The sequence below is a fragment of the Phyllostomus hastatus genome, unplaced genomic scaffold, assembly GCF_019186645.2.
Source record: "Phyllostomus hastatus isolate PE091 unplaced genomic scaffold, TTU_PhHast_1.1 phas_scaffold_182, whole genome shotgun sequence".
Classification (NCBI taxonomy): Eukaryota; Metazoa; Chordata; class Mammalia; order Chiroptera; family Phyllostomidae; genus Phyllostomus; species Phyllostomus hastatus.
The window spans coordinates 4,492,689-4,516,866 of record NW_025334013.1 but is presented as its reverse complement, the minus strand read 5'-3'; the positions used below and the strand labels follow the sequence as shown (position 1 = coordinate 4,516,866).

At 37.9% G+C, this 24,178-nt stretch overlaps 1 protein-coding gene across 5 annotated transcripts in view; it reads left to right on the top strand.

Moving 5' to 3' along the window:
• Positions 1-24,178, top strand: part of RERE (arginine-glutamic acid dipeptide repeats) — a 397,572-nt gene that overhangs the window by 156,105 nt on the left and 217,289 nt on the right. The window lies entirely within an intron of this gene.

Here is a 24,178-nt window from a genome sequence, read left to right as displayed (position 1 = left end):
CTGTTTGAGGAGTACTGTAACTGTTTTGAACTTTGTATAAAGTGTCATTCTTTCCGCACCCCTGCCCCAGGAATCAGTTTTGAATTTCTAAAGAATCAGTATTCAAATTTATACTGGTAAACTTGTATTCACAACTACAATTTCTTGGTTGATATTATTAGAAGATATTTACATAACATAAAATGATCACAGTTGAGGTTGTAGGGAGATTAAAGGTCTGCTGTAGAGATTCAATAATGTGTAGGTCACCCTACTGTCAGTATGTTTGATTCAGACTTAGATATTAGACAGTAAGAATTCCTTAGCCACCAAAGACTGTCTCGTCACAGAGTTAGCACAAAATGCTTGCTATAGACCTATGTAGTTCTAGATCATGAGAAAGGGACAGAATGTGTTAAATATAGATTGTAGTGATAACTTAAGACAGTATTTGTTATCCTTTTTTCTTTTAAAAAATATAATTAAATTGGCTTAAGTCATGTAGCTAAGTAGGTGTACCTATTTTTTTAAAGATTTTATTTATTTATTTTAGAGAGGGAAGGGAGGGAGAAAGAGAGAGTGAGAAACTCCAGTGTGGGGTTGCTGGGGGCCGTGGCCTGCAACCCAGGCATGTGCCCTGACTGAGAATCGAACCTGCGACACTTTGGTTTGCAGCCCGCGCTCAATCCACTGAGCTATGCCAGCCAGGGCTTATCCTTTTTTCTTGATACGTAATAATTCAATGTGGTACTGTGATCATTTCAATCATTGTCAGAAAGCCAGCTGCCTAACGCAGTATTGAGTTCCAGCCTTTCTCAATGGAATTTAACTCATCTGTCAGCCACGATACTTCCCTCAAATGTTTGCAGTCAGATACGTGTGGGAAATGCTGCACACAGTGCTCCTTTTGTGAGAGAGTGTCATAATTCATGACTCAGAAATTCTGTGGTTACGGAAACCTCCTTACTAGTAAGAAAAAAGAAAAAAAAAGAAACCCAACCCTGCCCTCTTCTCCATTTATGGAACTATGGCATACTGTTTCTTCTGAATATCTCCCTAAGAAAAGCCAGTTTTAAGAAAATAGTTTGGGAACTGTTGCACGTCCGTATTGCACCTTCTACAGGGTGATAGGAAGTCCTTCCTGCTTGATGTTTAGAAGAGGGCGCGGTGGAGGGAGGTTGCTAAGGGCTTATTTACACAATGCTTTGGGAATAACTGAGGACCCTTGTGAAGCATGAAAAAGATAGCTCTCTTTGGATGCTTGTTATAAATGATCTTGTTATAAAAGATCTATAGAAACCAAAAATGACCACTTTGTGCGAAGGGCTCCTTGTGCTTGGGTGGGTCATGTTGCTGTGGCCTAGGGTTTACACCCTGCCAGGTCCAGTGGATGCTTGACTCTTTGGTAAGGAGACTGCCTTCGACCTCATCAGTGGTTTCTTTTCTTCTTGGGGGATGCATTCAAAATTAAATGACTTTAGTTGCCTTCTTGAAAAAGCTTCTTTCTAAATGAAGGGTTGTTACATATTGCCTATTAGGTTTATCTAAACTGAAGGATCAGAAGGAGGGTACTGTGATTAGGTTCTCAGATGGGACTGGATTTCTTTCCTTTGTCTTCATTTCTGGTCCTTTTCTTTCCTCTTGCAGAGTACTACAATAACATCTTTTGTTAGTGATAAAAAAACTATTATCCTCGCCCAATTGCAGAGATTTAGTATGCTTAGTTGTATCTTAATGTTTAGGTGGGAACTTTGGGACATCATAAGGGATTTCTTCAGTGTATTATTAGTTGTTGAATGGTAGATCTTTTGTGCTCATTTGTTTCTGTAGAGTGTAAAGCACAGATTTTATCTTTTTGCTTTGTACTCTTTTGAATTGGTTTTAATGCTTAGATTAAGTGTAAACTATAGGTACCTCCTAAATGTCATTAAGAATGAGTCAACTAGTGAGTGATACTGTGAAGATAAAAATAGACTGTTATGTAACTACCTTTTATCCTAGGGGAACAGGTCCATAATCAGATCATTTAGTCTGAGAAGAATGAGATTTTATTGACAAATTGGGTATTACTTAGAATTTAACACTAGCTAAGGTTTAACTTCATGCATGTCATAACCAGCTTTTTTGCCCTAGCTCCTTATCTTTGGAATTATCTTCACTTTGTTCATAGGAACTCAGCATAATGGACTTTTAGTTACACTGTCCAAGTTACCCTCTGCCTTGGGGCCTTGTGCTTGCTGTTGCTGCAGGCTAATGAGCGGCCCCCATACACACACAGACACACTTATTTACTTCCTTCTTCTTTCTTCAGCTCTTCCTTTCTGGGGGCTTTGCCTTTCCTCACCCAGGTTACCCAGCTTTCTTTCATAGACACTGTCACGGCATTATGCATCTTTTAGCACTGATGATTTTCTACTTTTCTTTCTGTTATTGTTTTAGAATCAATAGGTCCTTCATATAAGCAGCAGTTCTGTTTTCATTTTTTTTATTGTATTCCTGACATTTATGACAGTAGTGTACCCATAGTGTGCATTCCATATTTGTTGAATAAATACATTTTTGAAAATCTTTCAGAAATCTATTGACTGATTAATGATATCAAAATTAGAATAATGCCTCTGGAAGTCAATTTTGAATCATTTATTTCCCAATGAATTATTTAACAGACTTGTTCTAAAATAAAAATAAAATGAACTTTGAGGGGCTCCATTATATTTTGTCCCTGTCTAAATTCTTTGCTGTCTATCAGCCATTACTCTACTTTTGAGAAAACTGTCATGATATAAATCGATTTATCACACAGCTGTGTGCAGTCAGATTTCCCTTTTGGGCTTTTTAGCATAGTTTACTGATTTCTAAAGTTTGCTCTGTGCAGCATATTACTTTCTTTATACTGTCCCCTCCCCCCACGGTTTAGTTGAGATATAATTGACATATAAAATTGTTTGTACCATGCAGTGCTTTTATATATATGTATATATTGCAAAACAATGACCACAAACATCCATAAGCTCACATCATTACATTTTGTTTTATGGTAAAGACTTTAAAAATCTACTCTTACAACTTTTAAACACACAGTACAGTGTTAATTAGACGCATCATGCTACACATTATGTCCCCTGAGTTTATTCGTCTTATAAATGGAAGTTTGTACCCTTTGGCCACCTTGACCCATACCCCATGCCCCGCCCCCCAGTCACTAATCTGTTCTCTCCTTTTATGAGTTTGGTATTTTTAGATTCCACATATAAGTGAGATCATACAGTGTTGTCTTTTCCCCCTTCTGACTTTCTCATTTAGCAAAATGCTCTCAGGCTTCATCCATGTTGTCGCAGATGGCAGGATTTTCTCCTTTATTTTATGACTGAGTATATTACATTATATATACACCAAATTTTCTTTATTCATTCTTCCCTCAGTGGACAACTAGGTTGCTTCCATGTCTTGGTTATTGTAAATAATGCTGAATAAACACAAGGATGCAGATGTATCTTCGAGATAGTGACTTAATTTCCTTTAGTCATATACCCAGTAGAACTTGCAGGATTATATAGTAGTTATATTTTTGCTTTTTTTTTTTTGAGGAACCTCCATACTGTTTTCCACAGTAGCTATGCCAATTTACATTCCTATCAACGATGTATCCATTCCTTTTGGTTAGATACTATTCCTGACCAGGTAAACAGTAAAAAATTCAAATTATTGGAAGTTATTTATTTTCATTTTGGCATATTGGTTTTGTTCTTTTGCTAAAGAAACATGTTCTTTAAAAAGTGATTATTAAGCTGGTTCTCCATTTCTTGTATTCTGTCATAATATATCAGCTAATACTTTTATTTGATCTCTCTGGAGTATTTACCCGGAATATTATTCCTAGAAAAACAGAAATCTCCATTACATACGAGAGGGGGAAGATCAAGGTTCAGGATTTTCAAGTTTGGTATATCTGTGTTCCTTCTACTTTTTGAACAAAGTGTGAAATTTTGCATGAAGATAAATTTTATACATAAAAGGCAAAGAACTTTTAAGTTCATGGTTTATAAAATCTTAGGTGAAATAAACATTTATTTTTTTTGTTTCCAAATTTTCCTCATTCTTGTGAGAAATTGGGGACTTGAACTGAAAAAGGACCTAGAACCTGTAATTCACTATACATTGGTCAGGATAGAAGATACGCTTTTAAAAGGAAAAGTGAGACAGGTTTTCAGGGCTTGAAATTTTGATGTGAAATATAGCACATAGTTCAAAAGGAATAGAGGCAACCATAGATTTAAATTCCAACCAGTCTGTTGGGAACAGTTTGGATCTTCTAAAGTGCCTCATTGCAAAGAAAACTGTGAACTTGGATGCAAATAGACATGAGGGAGTGAGAGAGCTGTGCCCATGGATGGTAACTAATCACTTTCCGAAGCACTTGCCCTCTTTCTGCATTGGGTTTGCTTTACTTATTTTGCTTCTACTCCTTAAAAAATTCCCTACACACCCTGGCTGGTGTGGCTCAGTGGATTGAGTACTGACCAGCCTGTGGACCAAAACGTTGCTGGTTCCATTCCTGGTCAGGACACATGTCTGGGTTGCAGGCTGGATCCCCAGTTGGGGGTGTGCGAGAGGCAACTAACTGATCAATGTTTCACACATGGATGTTTCTCTCTCTTTCTCCCTCCTTTTCCCTCTTTCTAAAAATAAATAAAATATTTTTTTAAAAAGAAATCCCTATACAAACTAGTCATTGTTTGCCTGTTACCCAGAAGCCAAGGGCTCACAGCTGCTTTGTGAGATGGCATGGGACTGACTGTGAGAATTGGTGAAAGCCAAGAATGGATGAATAGTTGCATAAAATACTGAGATAATATAAAAACCAAACATACCTGTGTTGAGAGAAAGAGAAGAAAGGGGTAAACCTGGTTCTTAGAAAAATGCATGATATAGTTACTGTTGATCCTTGCAGCAGTCTGGGGGTTAGTGCTCCTGATCCCCCGCACAGTTAAAAAATCTACATACGTTTAACTCTCCAAAAACTTCAATACTAATTGCTTCTTATTAACCAGAAGCCTTACTGATAATATCAACAATCAATTAACATATATCTCGTTTGTTATGTACATTATATATGTTAATGTGCATTATTAGGGGGAACCCCCCCAAAACTGGAATTGTCTTCTGGAGGGCTGTGCTGGGCCTCTTGTAGGACAGGCCTCCCCCAATAGGTGCGTGTTCTAGGAACCCACTGTATCGGTGCACCAGCTGGCGTTGTGGGAGGCTGTGGTCAGCCTCAGTGAGTGTTTTTTGAAGACTCCCTCAATGTATTTGTTCATTTCATGATGGGTGATTTATGAGCACACCTGCTCACACCAAAAGCTGAGTGTTCAGCAGTTTTGGACGGAAAAAAGGGTGTGACCCTCATGTCCTACCCTCCCTATTCAATGGATCTAGACATCATGGGGTTTTTGTTTGTATGTTTGTTTGTTTGTTTCCCTGGATTAAAAAAGTCCTCAAAGGGAAATGTTTTGGCAATCTGGAAGCAGTGAAACAAACAAAAAGAACTGGCAGAAACACTAAAAGGCATCAAAATCAATGAGTTCAAAAACTTTTTTGAGCAGTAGAAAAAAACATCTTGATGGGTATATTGCACCAAATGGTGAGTACTTCGGAGGTGACTGAAGTTTAAACATATAAGAATAAATTTTACACATTTTTTATAGATGAATTCCATTTGCGGGGGGTTTCCTCCTTGTATCCTGCATTCTATGAAGTAAACTAGAGAAAATAAAATGTTGTTAAGAAAATCATAAGGAAATGCCCTGTCCGTGGCTCAGTGGGTTGAGCGCTGGCTTGTGAACCAAAATGTCGCTGGTTCAGTTCCCAGTCAGGGCACATGCCTGGGTTACAGGTCCAGTCCCCAGTTGGGGGTGTGCGAGAGGCAACCAGTTGATGTTTTTCTTACACATCAATGTTTCTCTCTCTCTCTCCCCTTCTCTCTAAAAATAAATACATAAATAAAATCTTAAAAAAAGAAAATCATAAGGAAATGAAAATACATTTACTGTTTCATTGAAAAAATCTGTATAAATGGAGCCGTGCAATTCAAACTCATGCTATTCAGGAGTCAGCTGTTCTTGGCTCTTTTTCTTTTGTTTTTACTCCTAAAATTAGTTACATCTTGTCTGCTTTTGAAAATGGTTTATCTCTTGTTTAATGTATATACACAGAATGACTTAAGAAGGTAAATGTGTAGCAGTTATGGGAAGTTAGCTGAGTGGGGAGAGGTAAATTGTTCCAGACTATTTAGGCTAATGGTGATTACTGGGTTGGAACCCTTTACTCAGAAACTGAAAGGGAAAATACATAGGTTCCATGATCTAGGAAAAGTGAGCATATCATATTTGTTCAAGTTTTTTAAATGCAAGCTGGGAAATGCTGGCCACATCACCCACAAAAGGTAATTTGTTAGCAGGACAACTCACAGAATGATGGAAGCTTGCCTGGATTGAGGGCAGTGCTGATGTTTGGTCTGTGGGAACTACTGGCCATTCCATCTAGGTGCTACCACTGCAGTGGGTGCCACTCAGCATTTTCTTGTTCTTCCTGTCACTCAGCTCAAGTCCCAGTCCCAGAAGAGTAAACTCAGTTGGCCAGGTGTGAATTTTATGTCTGTGTCTTGGATTTAAAAAGACAGAAAACTTGATTTATTGCGCACCCCCAAACTGCACAGTGAAATTAGGGAGCTATTCAGTAGGGGAAATAGATGCAAGAAGGCCGGGAAAACAACACATGTTTGCTATATTCCACTTAATCAGGAGACTCACACCACAGCACTAGATTCAGAGAGAACTTGTAACAACATATGATATTTATAAATAGTTTGTTTTGCTGTGCATGTGATAGGTAAATAGAGGGATGGCGTCAGTGGAATGTATAATTGGTGCTGGTTCATACACAGCTTTTCCTAGGTAGAGGACTGAGAATAGAGAGAGAATTATAATGTATAAATTACATGGTATAATGTAGAATTGATTATATTTTAGCAGAAAAAGTAGGTGAGAATTTAAACCTTAAGTTTGGCTGTTGCACTGGCAAGAGCCCTTTCATCTTTATTTAAAATGAAATGAAAAAATGAGCACCTGAACCCTAGGGTTTCCTAGGGTGCACCCCCACTGCACTCTCTGACTGTCAGGTTGCCTTGCCTGCTGTGCTCACCTTCACAAAAGCCCCATGGTAATCTGCATTGTTTTGGTGCCTCTGAGCCAGCATCTGTTGTTTTGTAGGGCAGTGTTCAGCTACTCGAGGGTGCCTGCTTGTGCTGTCTTGTTTCTTGAGATCGGAATTATTGATTATTCAAAAAAATAGTAATCTGATTTCAGAGTTGCATAGGTTTTGAGTTATCTGCCCCTTATGCTGTATTCCCCTTCTCGCCTTGGAAAGGGAAAAGGGATCTTTTATTTTAAGCATGGAATTTGAAATAAAAACAGTCGGTTTCTTCCCCAAAACCCATTCTCTGGCAATTAAGGCACAATCAGGAAAACAAACACCCTATCACCCTCTGCTAGACCAGGCTGGCCCTAGACTGTACTGAGAAATCCTCCCTCACTTTTTAAAGGGCTGTTCTTGGGCCTTACAGTGTAGTTTTTATATGTTCTTTTATTTTTAGTGAGCTTTTTTTTTTTTTTGGCTTAACACAAAGCTTTCCAAGAATACACACATATATTTGTGACCCTTCAAATTTTTTTTTAATTTTTGAAAGATTTTATCTATTTATTTTTAGAGAGAGGGGAAAGGAGTTAGAGAGAAACAGCAATTAGTTGCCTCTCTAATGCCCCCAACTGGGCCACGGCTCAGGCCTGTGCCAAACTGGGAATCAAACTGGCAGCCTTTTGGTCTGCAGGCTACTGCTCAAGCCACTGAGCCACACCAGCCAGGGCTGTTTTTGACCCTTTATGTCTTTGACTCTTTGGAGATCTTTGGCCCTTTTGAGCTCTTACATTCTTTCATTTTCTTAGGACTATGTAATCTTTATAGATATTTAAAATGTTTATTCTAATGCTTGCCTGCCTGTGGTATGACAGCTCATGAAATTATTCTGTGATACACGAGTAGGCTCAGGCAAAACTTTCCTTAGGAGGCTTTTGCCTGTGCGGGTGCTGAAAAAATATCTCAATATAGTGTGACAAACCCATGGAATTCCTGGTTATTGTTATTCTGAGAGCAGACATTGTTCCCAGACATCTCTGCTCTGATGTTAGTGTGGCTCTTGTTGAATATGGTAGGCTCTGGCTCTTGAGGACTGCATGCTGGTGGGTCAGTCACGATGCATTCCCAGTTGAGTGTGTGTGTGTGTGTGTGTGTGTGTGTGTGTGTGTGTGCGCGTGTATGCCTGAATCTGAATTGGACTTGCCTCTTGCTATGGTTTCAGTTTGCCATTGTTGATAGAGAACTTTTCTTTTGGTTTTATTGGTTACCAAGTTTAGTCATTGCTCCTTGAGACCCTCTCTGGAGTGTCATGGTAAACATAAAAAGCCCTTTTGGCAGTGGGGGTGGGGGTTGGTATCACAGTGGAGCCTGCATTTGTCTAGTTCATTTAAAGTATTTTGTGGAGCTTAAAGGAGAAGATAAGATGCAGACAGGGTTAATCAAGAGCATCTTTATACTCAGTATAGGGTTGGGCAAAAGTAAGTTTGCAGTTGTTTGTATGGAAAATAATACAATAATTAACAAGTAATAATACGAGAATAAACCCTGTGTTTTTCCCATTCACAAATGTAAACCTGCTTTTGCCACACTCTAGTTTGATAAGACTTAGAAGCCCAGTTGGTTTGTTTTCCAAATTGTTTGTTTGTAACTTGGTCTGTAGCTAGGATACCTGTTCCACTTTCATTTTATCTTTGCCCTCTCTGTCAAGTTCTAAATGTGTTTTATTTTTTAAAATACATTTTGTTGATTATGCTATTACACTTGTCCCTTTTTATTCCCTCCTCTTTATTCCCCCACCCTCCATATTCCCCCTCCTCCCACCATCATCATTCCCCTACCTTAGTTTATGTCCATGGGTTGTACTTATAAATTCTTTGGCTTTCCCATTTCCCATACTATTCTTAACCTCCCCCTGTCTATTTTGTACCTACCATTTATGCTTCTTATTCCCTGTACCTTTTCCCCCATTCTCTCTCCTCCCTCTCCCTGGTGATAACCCTCCATGTGATCTCTATTTCTGTGATTCTGTTCCCGTTCTAGTTGCTTGCTTAGTTTCTTTTTTTTTTTTTAGGTTTGATTGTTGATAGTTGTGTTTGTTGTCATTTTAGTGTTCGTATTTTTTATCTTCTTTTTCTTACATAGGTCCCTTTAACATTTCATCTAATAAGGGCTTGTTGATGATGAACTCCTTTAACTTGACCTTAACTGGAAAGCACTGTATCTGCCCTTCCATTCTAAATGATAGCTTTGCTGGATAGAGTAGTCTTGGATGTAGGTCCTTGCCTTTCTTTCCAGCCCCTTCTTGCCTGCAGGGTTTCTTTTGAGAAATCAGCTGATAGTCTTATGGGAACTCCTTTGTAGGTAACTCTCCTTTAATCTTGCTGCTTTTAAGATTCTCTCTTCTTTAATCTTGGGTAATGTAATTATGGTGTACCTTGGCGTGTGCTTCCTTGAGTCCAACTTTTTTGGGACTCTCTCAGCTTCCTGGACTTTCTGGAAGTCTATTTCCTTTGCCAGATTAGGGAAGTTCTCCTTCATTATGTTTTCAAATAAGTTTTCATTTTCTTGCTCTTCCTCTTCTCCTTCTGACACCCCTATGATTTGGATGTTGGAATGTTTACGTGGTTTTTACACAAGAAAGAGGTATAGGAACAAAATGATAAAGGAAGGATGAGTGATAAAGAAGGCCACACTAGATGACAGAGGAGACAAGTAGAAAAGACCATCTAAATTAGGTAGGTGGCAGATGAGTTTCGTCTCCTGTTCCAGCTGAGTGCGTGCTCTGATCATTGACAGTGTTTTCTTCGGCACAGGTGTAGGAATATGTACCGTCCTCATCTAGAGTCACAAAATAGGCTGAGCTTTTTGTTCCAATAAAATACGTGATGAGGAACTTGGAGATGTGACTTTAGAGCACTCTCTTATCCTTGTGAAGGCATTGGCTGACAGGTTTATTTTGTATGTTTAAGGCCTGAATGCTTGACGTCATAACCTCTAGAAAAATTTTTGAGCATTTTATAAATGGGAAGTTTCTGATCAAATTTGTCATTATTAAATAAAAGTCCATATACATTGTAATTTTTTATGGTGTAAAATTTACATTATCAGTGAAGCTGTTGTACTTATTTAGTAAGCATTTCTATAGGAGTGGCCAGCAAACTTTTTCTGTAAAGGGCCATACACTAAACATTTTCCACTTTTGCTGTAGGCTGTAGGTCTGTGTTGGAACTACTCAACTTTGTTATTATTGTGAAAGCAACAACAGACAAGATATAAATAAATGGGCGTGGCTATTTACCAATAAACCTTTATTTATGGACACTGAAATTTGAATTTTATATAATTTTGATGTGTCGAGAAATGGCCTCCCTCCCAAACATTAAACAGTGTAAAAAACATGTATTGCTTCTCGGCCTTACCAAAACAAAGCAGACCTGTAGACCATAAGGCTCTTCCACTTCCACTCTGGGGTTCCTGCCTGAGTCTGTAGTTCTGCCTGTTTTTAAAATCCTTAAAATTCTTTTATCATTCATTTTTTCTGCTACACTTTAAAATACAGTTTGCTTTGGTTTGTTCAGTTAAATCAAAAAACAGTTTTTACTTGTTCGTATTGTTGAATCTGTGTAGGTATTAAGTCATAACTTTTTCTGCTTCCTAGCAAACTCTATGCAGCATGGAATGACATCCCCCGCCCTCATTAGTTCCGGATGTGTTCTTCCCCAGAAGCTTGCCAGTGAAGACATATCCCTGTGTAGCAGTTGCCACCCCAAATGATGCCACTTTGAAACCCTACGCATTTATTTGTTTTTTTTTTGAAGGAGTGTTTGTGCATATCATCTACATAGAATTTGAGTAGATACTGAATGAAGAAAGTGACTTAGTTAAGATATCACCATTATAAACTGGCACACATCCTGAGTACCTTCAGACACCTTCATTGTTACCTCACGGTTGTGTGATACATTTTTGGGAGTCTTGTTGGTTGGTTGGTTGTAAAATCAAGCTAACTGGAGACCTTCCCTATTCAGCACAAACCTAGAAGAAGGAACTGGATTAACATAGCAGCATTGTGAGCTACGGCAGGGTGGGGTTGGGGGGCTGCTCTGTTGTTTCAGTCTCCAAGCTGATGCTAAATCAGCCTAGTGGACTGTGAAGAAGAGAGTCCCAATCACAGTGGAACAAGATTTATATTTACCTAGAGTCTAATTGGACTGAGGTTTCATGCAGTTATGTTAAAATCCTCTGCCCTTTTGCTTAGTGAGCAAGCTTTTGAACTCCTAAGCTCTGGAGGTTTAGCTTTTGCTGGCTCAATTAATTGTTAAATGTTCCCTTTATTATAATTATACATTGATGCCTTGCTTTGTAGTAGCTGAGGAAATTGCTAAAAGAGTTGTTTAATCTGTTATACTCTATCAGTTTTGTAAAAAGCTCTTTTTAAAATAAAACAATTTTGATTTGAAGTGGCATGGTGGTATTTGAGTTGGATAACATCATTTAAATTGAAATGCAGGAATTTGGCTTTGCTCTTGACATCGATGGGCTTTTATTTGACATTGACCCATGTGTTTGTCATTTCCAGATATTGCCTTCTATTTATTCTGACAGCTTCACCAGCTGAGAAAACCAGACTTTCCAAAATTAAAAATATTGTCTATGAATATAAAAATGGAGCAGTGTATTATGTTTTTGATTATTTTAAAATATATATGCATAAGAGTGATTTCCTTTTGCAAAATGTGTAAATACTCTAGAACATATGTGCATGAATTTTGCTTTGGAGATACCTGAATACCTTAAATACTTAAAAAAATAAAAATATTTGATTTTTCTACTCCTTTATATGTGTGTATTAGTATAAATTTTATAGTGAATTTTTAAGTACCATAAAATAAATGGGGTTAGTTAAGTTGCCTGGTTCTTTTAAGTTTCTGCTAAAATGCTTGGAAATTGATACACTTCTAAAGTTACTTTACCAAGTTTATTCAAATGATATATAAAAGACTATCATTATGTATGTATTAAGTATCCAGTTTTTTAAGTATCCTTTAAGTTTTTTATTATTTCATTATTAAATATGAGCTCAAACTAATTATAAGCAGCATGCTATATGCTACATATGAAAGACACCCCATGTGTGTTTTCCCATTTGACTCCTGAATTTATTTTCTCACATCTCTACATTTCCTTATTCAATTGCCTTTGCAGGGAATACCTTTGAATGATGTAAAGTGTGGTAGTCTAATGTGTAAAAAGAACTGTAAAAGGCAAAGGGATTGTTTTTACATTCCCTTCAAAGGCTGTAGGCATTTCTCTGGCTTTCTTTGTGTGCTGGGCAGCTGTCGCTGCTTGACAGATGGTATGTTAGTATCTCACTTTAGATTAATCGATGGAGATTGATATAGTAAAAAAAAACTGGGAGAGGAGTAATTTTGATTATGGACTCTAAGTTTCTTTTAAAAGAAAAAATAGTGAGTTTATGATATAGATTTTAAATATTATTTCAGTATACTGTTTTTCATTCTTAGCTTTTACATTGACATTTTAATTTGTGCTCCATTTAGTAAATCTGTGCATAAGTGTTGGCTCTAAGGCAGGCAGTTATTATTATTAGGTAGCATTTAGTTTTCGGACCTGTCTAGAAAAATCCCATTGCGCTGGTATTATAAAACATAGGTAATGTGCAATTACCAAATTAATTGAAGCAATGTTAATAATACTTTGTATAATTATAATTTTTTCCCTTTAATGGAGGGGAGGGAAATGTCACAAGAAGGCCTCCCTGGTATGTTGTATTTTTGTTGTCAGAACAGTTTAACTGAAAAGTTGTGTTTGTGTGGAGTTTGCATTTGAGAATTAACTCTAGCAGCACTCAGTCTTGGTGATATTCTGCTTCTTCTTTACAAGGGATTTTGTTACCTCAGGTTTCAGGCTAGACACAGAGGCTTGATTTCCAGCTTGCTCTCTGTCCTGTCTAGGAGATTTTGAGGAAGCAAAAAACCCAGATTTCTGGCAAAGTAAAATGCTTTTGAAGTCTGCAGCAACTGTCCAAAAAATAGATCTTTGGCATTGTAGAGTACAGTCTTTTAAAAAATTGCATTTGGCATTCAGATTGTGATTGGTAGAAGCTAGTTGTTTGTAGATACCATCAGTTTTGTCATATGCTTTACTTGTATTATTTCCCAGCTGCTAGGATGCTCAGTGCTGGGGCATCTACTACATTGACATATGGATTTCCAACTCTGTCTTCACTGTCGTTTCTATAACCCAACTTCTGTAATGATCACAGGTGGTCTATTTTTATGTTCTCTTCCCTTAATTCACCTGTTGCTTTTTGCATTTGCCCTATGATTGCATATATCATATTTGGTAATAGGCCTTTCTTTTTATTTCTTCCCCATATTTTCCCTCATACATGTATTCTTTTGATGAACAAATAATATACTTAAAAATATAGTATTAGGTAAGCAAAATTTAAACATTAAAACCACTAAACTGGTGTTCAATTTTTTGTTGTGTGATCACTGCCTTTGTAAACATATATGGGGTCATGCTACTCATCATGTAATCATGAGTATGTATGTGGGTGGTTTGGTAACTTAACATTTCTGTTTTGAATTTATTGTCATGTCAGTAATTAGAAATGTGAATCATTATTGCTGCTTAGTATGCCATTAATACTGGAGTTCTTAACCTGGGGTCCATGATCAACCTACTAGAATCTGAACAGAATCCCTGACTGAACTTGGGTGGGTAAAAATTACTTCTCTGTTTTCACTAATTCATTACCTTTCAAATGACACTCAGCATTTGCTTCAATTGTGAAAGTAGGCAATAAGTCATAGTAATATTGGTAGTACCTGTAACACCAATATAAATGATAAATATTCTTATAATTACTTAAGGTAGAGAAAAACATCTCAAAATAATGTTTATGTTTATCATAACTTTGAAATTATGAAGGTTATTAAAGGAATAACCTCTAGTAAATTTTATTGAATGAATCAGTAAAGAAGTACATGTTATTTTGCGTTTTTTTATCATTGTGGTAAGTATTCAATACATGGTTTTATAAATCCAAAACACACATTTACTTACTTACTATTCATTCAGAGAATGGATGTATAGATTGCCAAAGGCATCCATGGCACAAAAAACATTAAGCATTCCCACATTAATGGATAGATACCATAATGTATCTTGTAATAGATTTTAGGTTCTTTTCAGATCATCTCCCTTATAAACGACAGTGGTGAACACCTATTCACTTCTGTTTGCTTTCTTCAGGAGTGGAGTTGCTGAATTAAAGGGTATGTCGGAGTCCTAAAGAATTTTAATGTATTGCCATTGCAGTTTGTTCTAACTAACGTGGGTGTACCATAGGAGTTTTGCCTCTGCAAGTCGCTGAATTTGTGGTGTTGAAATTGGAGGAATGTTCTCTAGGTGGAACAGGAGACTTTGCGTTGTCTTTGGATACTAAATCTTCACCTCAGAGAACGGGTTGGACACCTTTGTGTGCTCTGTTTTTTGTGCGCAGTTAATGGTGTAAAAAGGAAGAGAGAAAGCTGTGGCATGTTAGAGAGAATGTCTTCTTCTAAGTAAAATGTGGAATATATTCTGAGAACTTAGTATAGTATGAATTCTGGTCAGCTTTAACTTTTATAAATGATTTAATGTTCTGGAAAATTTGATTGTCTGCAGTCCCTGAATTTGTGTTGGAGAAGCAGCCACACGCTCTCCCTGAAGCCCTGAAATCAAACGCACACAGAAGTGGACGAGACAGGGGGCCTGCGCGGTGCCCGCAGACCCTGTCAGCCTGTCCTCTACACGATACGGTCATCGGTTTGCAGGGAGGTTGGCAACCAGCCCTTATTCCTACCTGTAAAACCCGGGGGTAGAGGCATCCCAGGGACTTGGCTTAGCTGGGAGGGCTCCTCAGGGAGGCAGCTGTGCACTCTGTCCTGCGGGACTGTACTCGGCGGCAGTCGTGGATTCCTACTCCCGCTAGCTCATCAAAATATCTTAGTCTTTCTAAATCAGTATCTCTATATTCTGTGTTTTTGTACTCTTGCTAGGCATCTGTGTACTTCTGCCTTTCTCTGTTTAAAACATATTAGAATATTTTCTCCAAATTATTGTTCTGGTGTCACTCAGTTCATGAATGTAGTTTGAACTGTTTTGCCCCATTTTAAAACAATTTGAAGATACTTGAATGGTGAATCAGTAAACTCTTGGTCTGGTTCTTCAGCAGCAGTCAGACTTCTCTATTCCACTGTGTGTGGCCTCCATTCCCATCCTCATCCAGTGGTCCATCTTGTGCTCCACCTCTAGCCCATACATTTGCCTTCTAAGAAGCGCAGGGCCTCTTCATTTCCAGATTCAGTTTCCAGACATTGAAATACTATGCCTACTCATAATCCATGACCACAGTCAGTCCCATGACCAAGGCAGCTATAATGGGGGCTTGGGAAACATGGTCTTTTGTCTGAGGGCCACCATAGGCCTTGCTAAATGTCATATGTTCTGTTATTAAAGAAGAAGGGGAGAATGAATATTATGCTCTGCTAGCAGTCTCTGTTACAGAGATTAAAAAACCAAGCATTGTACAAATGAAAGTATTGAAGACTTATGGTTTGTTTTCATGCCTACCTCTAATATTATTAGACGGTGAACTTGTCAAGGGAAGGACAATATTTTTGTATTCATTATCTCTAGCACTTAGCTGGCACATAGGTGGTGCCCATAAGTCTGTGTGTAAATGTTGTATGAGTTTATGATTTTGTTCCTTGTAGAATATATTTATCTTAATTTTTTAGCTCTAATGTAATCTCGACAAGATTTGCCTGTTACATTTTCACCTAAATGGAGAAATCTTAATTCTGCCTCCCCCCAAGTCTGATTCATTTTGTCTCAGAAGATGTTTAAAGCATGATTTTTTGAAGGTACAAATTTCAAAAAAGCAAAACTCTCATTGAGTGTTACATTGGCCCAGAGCAGTTGCACTCATTTGTTGAAGTATGTGTTGGGTACAGTTTTGTATAGAAAGCATCCAGAGTTTCTTGTGGCCCAAACAATAGATGAAATCTCTGATCTCATTTTAGAAATTGAGACATTTCTATACTTCAAATGTACTGCTACCTTTTCAGATCTTTGCTAATTTTGATTATAAAAGTGACAGGTGGATGGCAGATTACCAGACAAGATCCCATCTACCCCTGCTGAAATGCTTTCTAGCCTGAAAATGATGTATATGTTATAAAGCAAAATAACTACATGTAGAATCCTAAGAAGATAGATAATTGAAAATAGTTGTATAGGCGGAATTGTTTCCTGCCCCCCAAATACCTGCAAATAGTTACAAAATGGCACTTTTAATGCATAGTTGGCTAAAGATCTTTGATGAAAATCTGAGGTTTTAATATTTATTCAGTCATATGAAAGTGACTAGATATTTTTTTATTATTCTTAAAATGTCTTTAGTCTTTGATTTTAATTTTTAAAGAAATACCTGACCAAGCAATAGTTACTACAACAGAAGCCCACTGAAAACAGTAATGATTTAAGGAGGGCTGGAAGGGAGAGGTGTGAGTAAAGTCAGGGAGTCGTGGAACAGGTTTCACGTGCCATTAGAGTTTCTATAAATTAAAGCAAATGATTAAATTTAAAGCCCACTGAAACTGTAATAGGCTTTGAATAAGATAGTTGAATTTAATGAGGTATATTAGATGCCAGCTATAGTGTTAGTAATGTTTTATTAATCAGCCAATAACTTAAAAGCAGTCTTCTATGTGCATAACGTTGTGTGTTGTTTTTTGTGGGGGTGAGGTATAGGGCAAGATACAAAAATAGAATTCTAGTCCTTGAGTCTTCATTTTACAGGGAGAAATTATACTCATTCAAGTAATGTTCTATGTTAGTAACAGGCAGTGAGTGAGCAAATACCAACTGAATAAGGCAGATTCTAAGTTTGTGACATTGAGGAAGACATGAGGACCACAGAAACCTTGATTTACATGTTGGAAGTTGGACAGAATTGCAGTAGGACCAGGGAGGGGAAGAGCATCTCTAACAGAGGCAACAGCATGAGGCAGTTGATGGAAGGAGGTGTAATTGGAGTATGCTTAATAGGAGAATCAGAAACCAGCTGAGCAGATGTAGACTATCAGGCTGATAAAAAGAATAGAAAGGCTAGTGTGGGGTTTTCCTTTACGATCTTAGTTTTGTGTGAATTGCAATCTGTCAGTGTATGACCCTGGTGGGTATAGTTTTGGGAGAGCAAATTCTGGATGGTTTCCTTATTATTATTTAGGTCTTGATTTGGTTAAGTTTCTCTTAAGATACTTTTTTCCATTCCCTTTTCTCCTTTAAACATTTCTTTCACAGCTGTGTGAATGCTTTAGTGAAAGACTAATCTAATCACTCAAGAAGGAAAATGATTCATGGGATTATTGTAGTGTTTGGTAAATAAAACCCAGGAATAAATTTCTGGTAAACAGAGTACCAGTCTCAGAAGTTTTTCAGTACAGTGTTTATTAATATGTGCTGTCTTCCTTGATTGTATGTCTAAATCCAAATGGTATGTTCAATAAATTTCACTCAGTGTTTGCTTTGTGACTGATTTGAAATATATAAGGAAATCATATAATAAAAAATATACATATGGTAGAAAGTTTCATCCTTTAATTTTACTTGCTTAAAAACCCCATAATAGCCCTGGCTGGCATAGCTCAGTGGATTGAGCACGGGCTGTGAACCAAAGTGTCGCAGGTTCTATTCCCAGTCAGGGTGCATGCCTGGATTGCAGGGTACATGCCTGGGTTGTACCTCTCTAAAAAAATAAATAAATAAATAAAATCTTTTTTTTTTTATAAGATTTTATTTACTTATTTTTAGAGAGGGAAGAGAGGGAGAAAGAGAGAGAAACATCAATGTGAGGTTGCTGGGGGCCATGGCCTGCAATCCAGGCATGTACCCTGACTGGGAATTGAACCTGTGACACTTTGGTTCGCAGCCCGCACTTAATCCACAATAAATAAAATCTTAAAAAAAAAAAATCTTAAAAAAAAAACACCAAAAAACCCCATAATGATTGAGCATCTCTCTGATCAGACTGACAATTAACTTTCATTTCCCCTACTTTTAGTTATAATTTAAGTCCTAACTCTGGAAAGTTGGTAGTAAATATTTGAATGGAAAGAAATATTAAATGAACATATATGTTAGTCTTTTAAGGAAGGCTTATAAAATATGTATGCCTATTACGTACAAAAAAGGTAATTGGCATGGAAATTTTGTAGCCTGATGCTTGAACCGTGGAACAGTTGCTTTTACAAAATAGAGAACTGCAGACTAAAATTAACTGTCATTAATTTCATTGAATAGAAATATGTTCCATTTACTGTACAATCCAGAGCCAGGCTTGAATGAGTTTAAATAGATGAAATCTAAATTATACTGACAGTCCATTAAACAGTAGCAGAAAACCTGTAAAGAAAATGGATTCACTATGATACCAGTTTATAATAAAATCATTTGCCAAATAAGAATTATAGCCAGGCATTTTGAATTCTCCTGTGTATTTCCAGCAAGCACTGCAAATTGGTTGGACCGTTTATTGTGAAGCACAGGCTCTCAGGGCATTGTTTTCTGAAAAGGAGCAAGAACTGTTGCTTGAAATCTGCTCTGCAGGCTGTGACACCAGAAGACCAGACTAGCAATTTGCTTCTTGTCAGCCATATGGGGAGAGAAGAATCTGCACTCCAGCCTACTGGCCCCTGGTGATTTTTTTTTTCATGAATATGGGGCATAGTGTTCTTGGAAGTGTTTGAATCGTCTCCACACTGACTTCCTAAATGTATACATTCCACTCATGTTCCAGTGGTAATCTTTGTGTTAAGGACCCGTCAGCATTTTCATTAGCAGTCATCACCTACCTAACAGGGATTTTATAGCAGAATTTATTTATTTTCTTGATAGAGTTCACTAACTTGAGGGTAAGGTCTTATCTCCTTCTCAAGCATTAGGAAGGTAGGTAGAATGGGGGGCACCACTGATAGTGAGAGTGGTCTTGAATCCTCTCCCCCTGCTGCCACCCCCCCCCCCCCCTTGCTGCATCTCTAATGCCTAAGACACTTTGCCTCATTGGGCAGGTGGTCATCACTGATTTTTAAAATAGATTCTGCCTGCCCTTTGGATCCGTGTGTTTTCTTATAGTACATGAGCTCTATACAAACACAGTAGTTAGAAATATGAGAGAGATCCACACCACTTAAAGGAGTTTGTATGTTAAGCCAGTTGGAATTTTTTTTTTTTCAAAATACGGATTCGATGTAGTTACAGGGAGAGCTTTATAAGGAACATTTTCAAAATAAAATGTGGTGGTGAGAGTGTAATGCAAGTGTCAAACCATGGCTGACTTTTAACATACCAGCATAAATAGTAAGATTGCTGCTGTTGGCAGGATGATCTCGCTTTTTCATGTTTCACAGAGTCTCGAGTCCATATAGCATGTGATTGATTTGCAGAGTCTTGCTGCAGCAGTTCTTCCAAAATATTGGCATCCCTTCAAGTTAGAAAGGTAGTCTGGATCAGTCTTTCAGCTTTTGACACATTGGAAGATTTTCTTTCTCCTAGAGGAGAAAAGAAAAATGTGGAAAATGTAAACAGAATCCCTGTTTGTTATGACCTGCTCCCCCTGCCCCACACACTTGGTTTTTCTCATAATTTAATTCCCTGTTAGAATAACAATTTCCTGTTAGCTGTGAGGATAAAGGCAGGTCATTGTTAGGTAGAAGTATCTAGTGTTGTGTTTTTAGACAAAGGCCTGTATTGCTAGGGAATCTGTAGACATTTGAATACATGGACTTGAATTTTCATGGAATTTAAAAAGGTCGGAATCCCCCCAAAACCAGAATTACATACTTTTTGGAGGGTGGGCCCTTTGTAATACAGGCCCCCCGCCCACCACCACTAAGTGAGTGTTCTGAAACCCATCTGTATCAGTGCACCAGCTGGCATTGTTGTGAGAGGCTGCATTTGGCTTCAGTGAACTTTTGGGGAAAACTCTTACAGCACATTTGCCTGTTTCATGATGGATGATTTCTGAGTGCACCTGCCCATACTGCTGAGTATTCAGCAGTTTTTGACCCAAAATGGCATGATCCTGTGTCCCACCTCTCCCCATTCACCCCATTCTGCCCTGAGTGACTTTATTTGGTTTCCCTGGATGAAAAAAAGGAAAAGCCCTCAAAGGGAAAGGTTTGGCTGATGTGGAAGAGGTAAAACAAAAAAACAGCAGAACCACTTCAAGGCATCAAAATCAACAAGTTCAAAAACTGCTTTGAAAAAAATGTCTTCATAGGTGTATTGAATCAAATGGAGAGTACCTTCCAAATGTAAGTTTAAACATGTAAAGATAAATACACAATTACTAATACAAGTTCTGTTTTTATTTGGGGGGGGGGGTTCCCTCTCATATATTATTGAGATCTCTTTTCCACTGAGTTTAGAATCTTTAAGATGTTACCAGCCAATTTGGTGAGGGTTTTCAGAGCCAAAACACAGGATAAGGGAAAGGACAGAAGAATTTACTTATTTAATTGTTGTTTTCTTAATTTTTGTTTCCTTTTTCCTTTAAGTTCTTCATTATTCACAGACAATGTGAATATCCCTTCCCCACAAAAGAATCTAGCAGAAAACTAAAAGTGGACTGGCCTGCAATTGAGTTATTTCTTTAAAAGCTATTTATGAGAAAGTAGCATTTTTTATGTTAGTATTGATAGAACATAGCAACTTTCTTGCTAGGATCTTGTATAACTTCTTTCTGTTTTTATATTTTGGTTCAATTTATTTGTTCTTCACATAGTTTTTGAATGACTGCTCTGCAGGATGCAGCATATTTTCCGAGGTGAGGAGTGGTGACGGGTGTGGCTGTTGTCCCGATGGGGCACCTGGAGAAGAGAGGGCTCCCGGAGGCCTCTAGATGTGTGGGCTGGGATTTGGGTTTCAGGATTCAGCGTTGTTTCTAGCATGTGCAGATACACACATACACTCCGTTTTTCGTATGTTGGATATTTGGAAACATCCCGTTTAGCTAGTGAGATACCTATGTAGTTTCTGTTCTGCAATATCAGGCCAACCTGCTGTTACTCATTGAGTGGTTCAGTGTCCAGGGTGGAAGGACCTTTGCAAGAGAAATGGGAAGCGAAGAGCAGAGCGGTCCTGCGGGTCATCCTCCACGCCCACCACCATGCCGCCCAGCCCGCTCTCTGTGCAGCTGGTTTTTGAGAGAGCCTTTGTTTATGTGGGTTCTTTACCAGTCGTAGAGGTTTTCTGTTGAAAATTGTATTGGAGCAGCACTGCCGTGCTTTGCAAAGGGATGAGAAGGCATTTCAAAGAAGAACAGGCAGAAAGGCATTAATTGGGGAGGGAAATTCTTTAAGGGGCAGCGCCGTGGCTGAGCACTGCCCGACCACAGCTGGAATGCTAGCGCTCCGCGCTGCCCGCTCCATTAGTGGCTGAAGTACGTGTCCCCCTGCTCTGTGAGGGGACCGCCGGCAAAGGTGCTGACGGCTTCTTTGTGTTTCAGGGTGACAAACTGCCTGGCGCTTCGGCCTGTGCTTTTTACCCTTGAGAAGACTGTGTTCTTTCTCTATTTCAGCGGTTTTCTTTTCTTATTATTTAAAATACTTTCATTTGTATTTTTTATTGAATTTATTGGGGTGACATTGGTTAATAAAATTACATAGATTTCAGGGTATAATCTTATAATAATCATTTCTATGTTGTGTTGTATGTTTACCACTCCAAATCAAGTTTCCTTTCATTACTATTTATCTCCTATCTCCTCCCCCTACTCTTCCAGGGATTTCAACCTTTTTCATCTCATGGCACACATAAACTAAAATTTTGCGGCACACCAAAAAATATATTTTTTGCCGATCTGACAAAAAATAGGTATACTTTTAATTCATTCACACCAGATGGCTATTGTATTGGCTGTTATAATTTTTTTATTTGACAGTCTAAGGGAAAAGAGGTCAGTGCCCCTGACTAAATAGTCAGGTGTTGCATGTTTTAAAAATGCTTGCGGCACACCGGGTGGAAATCACTGCTCTGTTTGTGCTATTTGCTGAGCATTGAAAAAGCAGAGAAGGCTTTCTTTGCCTTGAGAATCTACCTTCATGTTTTGTCTGACTTCCTTCTCCACCTTAGCACATGCTCTGTTATTTGCAGATGGCACAATAAATTCTTAGGCACAAAGCTGTGCTGAGGTTGTGAGAAACAGCCAGAGATGGCCCTGTTCAGTATCACTGCCCAAAATCATGGATACAGTATTTGAGGTCACTTAATCATGGGATCCATTGCCAGGCAGAGGCTAGGTGTTAGAGAATGAGTCTTAACCTAGACCCATGTATTTATTTCCAGACACCCATATAAAGAAAAAATCAGTTATCATCTTTTGTTTGGTATAATTGATATCGATGGTAATAGCATGTGCATTATGCACTTAATGGATCCCATCAGCTTTGCTCAGTTCTTGTAGAACTGCTTGCTAACTTTCTGATTTTTTTAAAAGCTCGCCCCCCCACCCTCTCTCTCTTTTTTTTTAAGGAAAGGTGTTTGCAGTGCTTGTGTTTGATCATGGGGGATTTTCAGGTTGAGGATCATTGATCCAGCTGACTAAAACCAGCTTCAGACAATTCGTGCACTCATAAATTGCATGAAAATTCTTGGCAAATCATTTTGGCTTTAAGAGATTACTGGGCATATATTCCAACTGAGATTTTAACATTGCTCTTGACTTAGGGTCTCATCTTTCCCTTTCCAAATAAACCACTTTATTTTGGGGCTAACTATAGGCATCTGTATAATGTTAGTTCCTTAAATAGCTGCTTAATTAATGAGATGAGGGGAATACTTATGAGTATTTACCCTTGTTTTGAAAATCATTAAAAGGAATAATCAGATTGTGTGTGTGTGTGTGTGTGTGAGACTTAAATTCCAAATTGTTTCTTAGAATATATTCTTTTAGTTGGATCAACTTAATTTTTATGAGTGTTAAAGAAAGAATGAGACTACTCTAACTGAACACAATAAAAAAAGAAAAGATTGACTCTACAATAAGTTTTCATGCTTTTATTTTTTCAATGAATTATAGAAGTCTATTAAAAACAATATTTTTCCCATTTTGATGGCAAGATTGACGTGAAAATTTTCAGTTTATTCTACCCCAATCTTTGCCATTCTGTGTTTTTTTTATGCAAAACAAATTCTGAAGTTTTGTCACTTAATTTTGAAATGAGCTCAGGTATGAGTTTTAAAACACCAATAGAGATCATTTGATACAGTAACCTGTTTTATAGAGTACTAGCCTAGTGCATTGGAATCTTATGTGAATTTATAGCTTTGGATCAATCTGAGTTGCTATGGTAACTTTTTTAACCAGAAAGAGGTGACTTTTTATCTAGTAATAAGGCATTAGTAAGTAAATGTGTTAATTCCATATGTCAGATTTCAGAATCTGCTCCCTCAGTCTGCTGCAGCCCTCATGGCGGTGATTCTCAAGCCAGGAGCGCGAGGCACCTTCCAGTAAGGCTGCAGACAAGTGCTTAGGCAACGGGATGTCAGCGGTTGTCCTTGACACACCACTGTATTCCTTTCTTCCTTTCTCTGACAGTTACATCCAGGGGTATTTACAGATAATCATTTTCTTGCACGTGAGTTTGCAGTGAGAAATGAAAGAATGTGGATGCTCTCTTTGTTCCGGGAAAGTGTTTTTTATATATAAGTTAATAGCTGCTTTATGTCTCAGTAATAGCTGCTTTATAGTAAGGATTGTGTTGATTATGAAAAGAATATATACAGCTTTTCTTTATGTAAAAAGAATAAAGTTGCACGTGGTTTCCACTGTCTAAGCATCTGTCATTTACTTCAGTTTTGTCTGGTTTTACCAACATGAATGCCAGACATCAGTCCTTGGTGGATGCAGAGAATACTGGAGTAAGTTTGT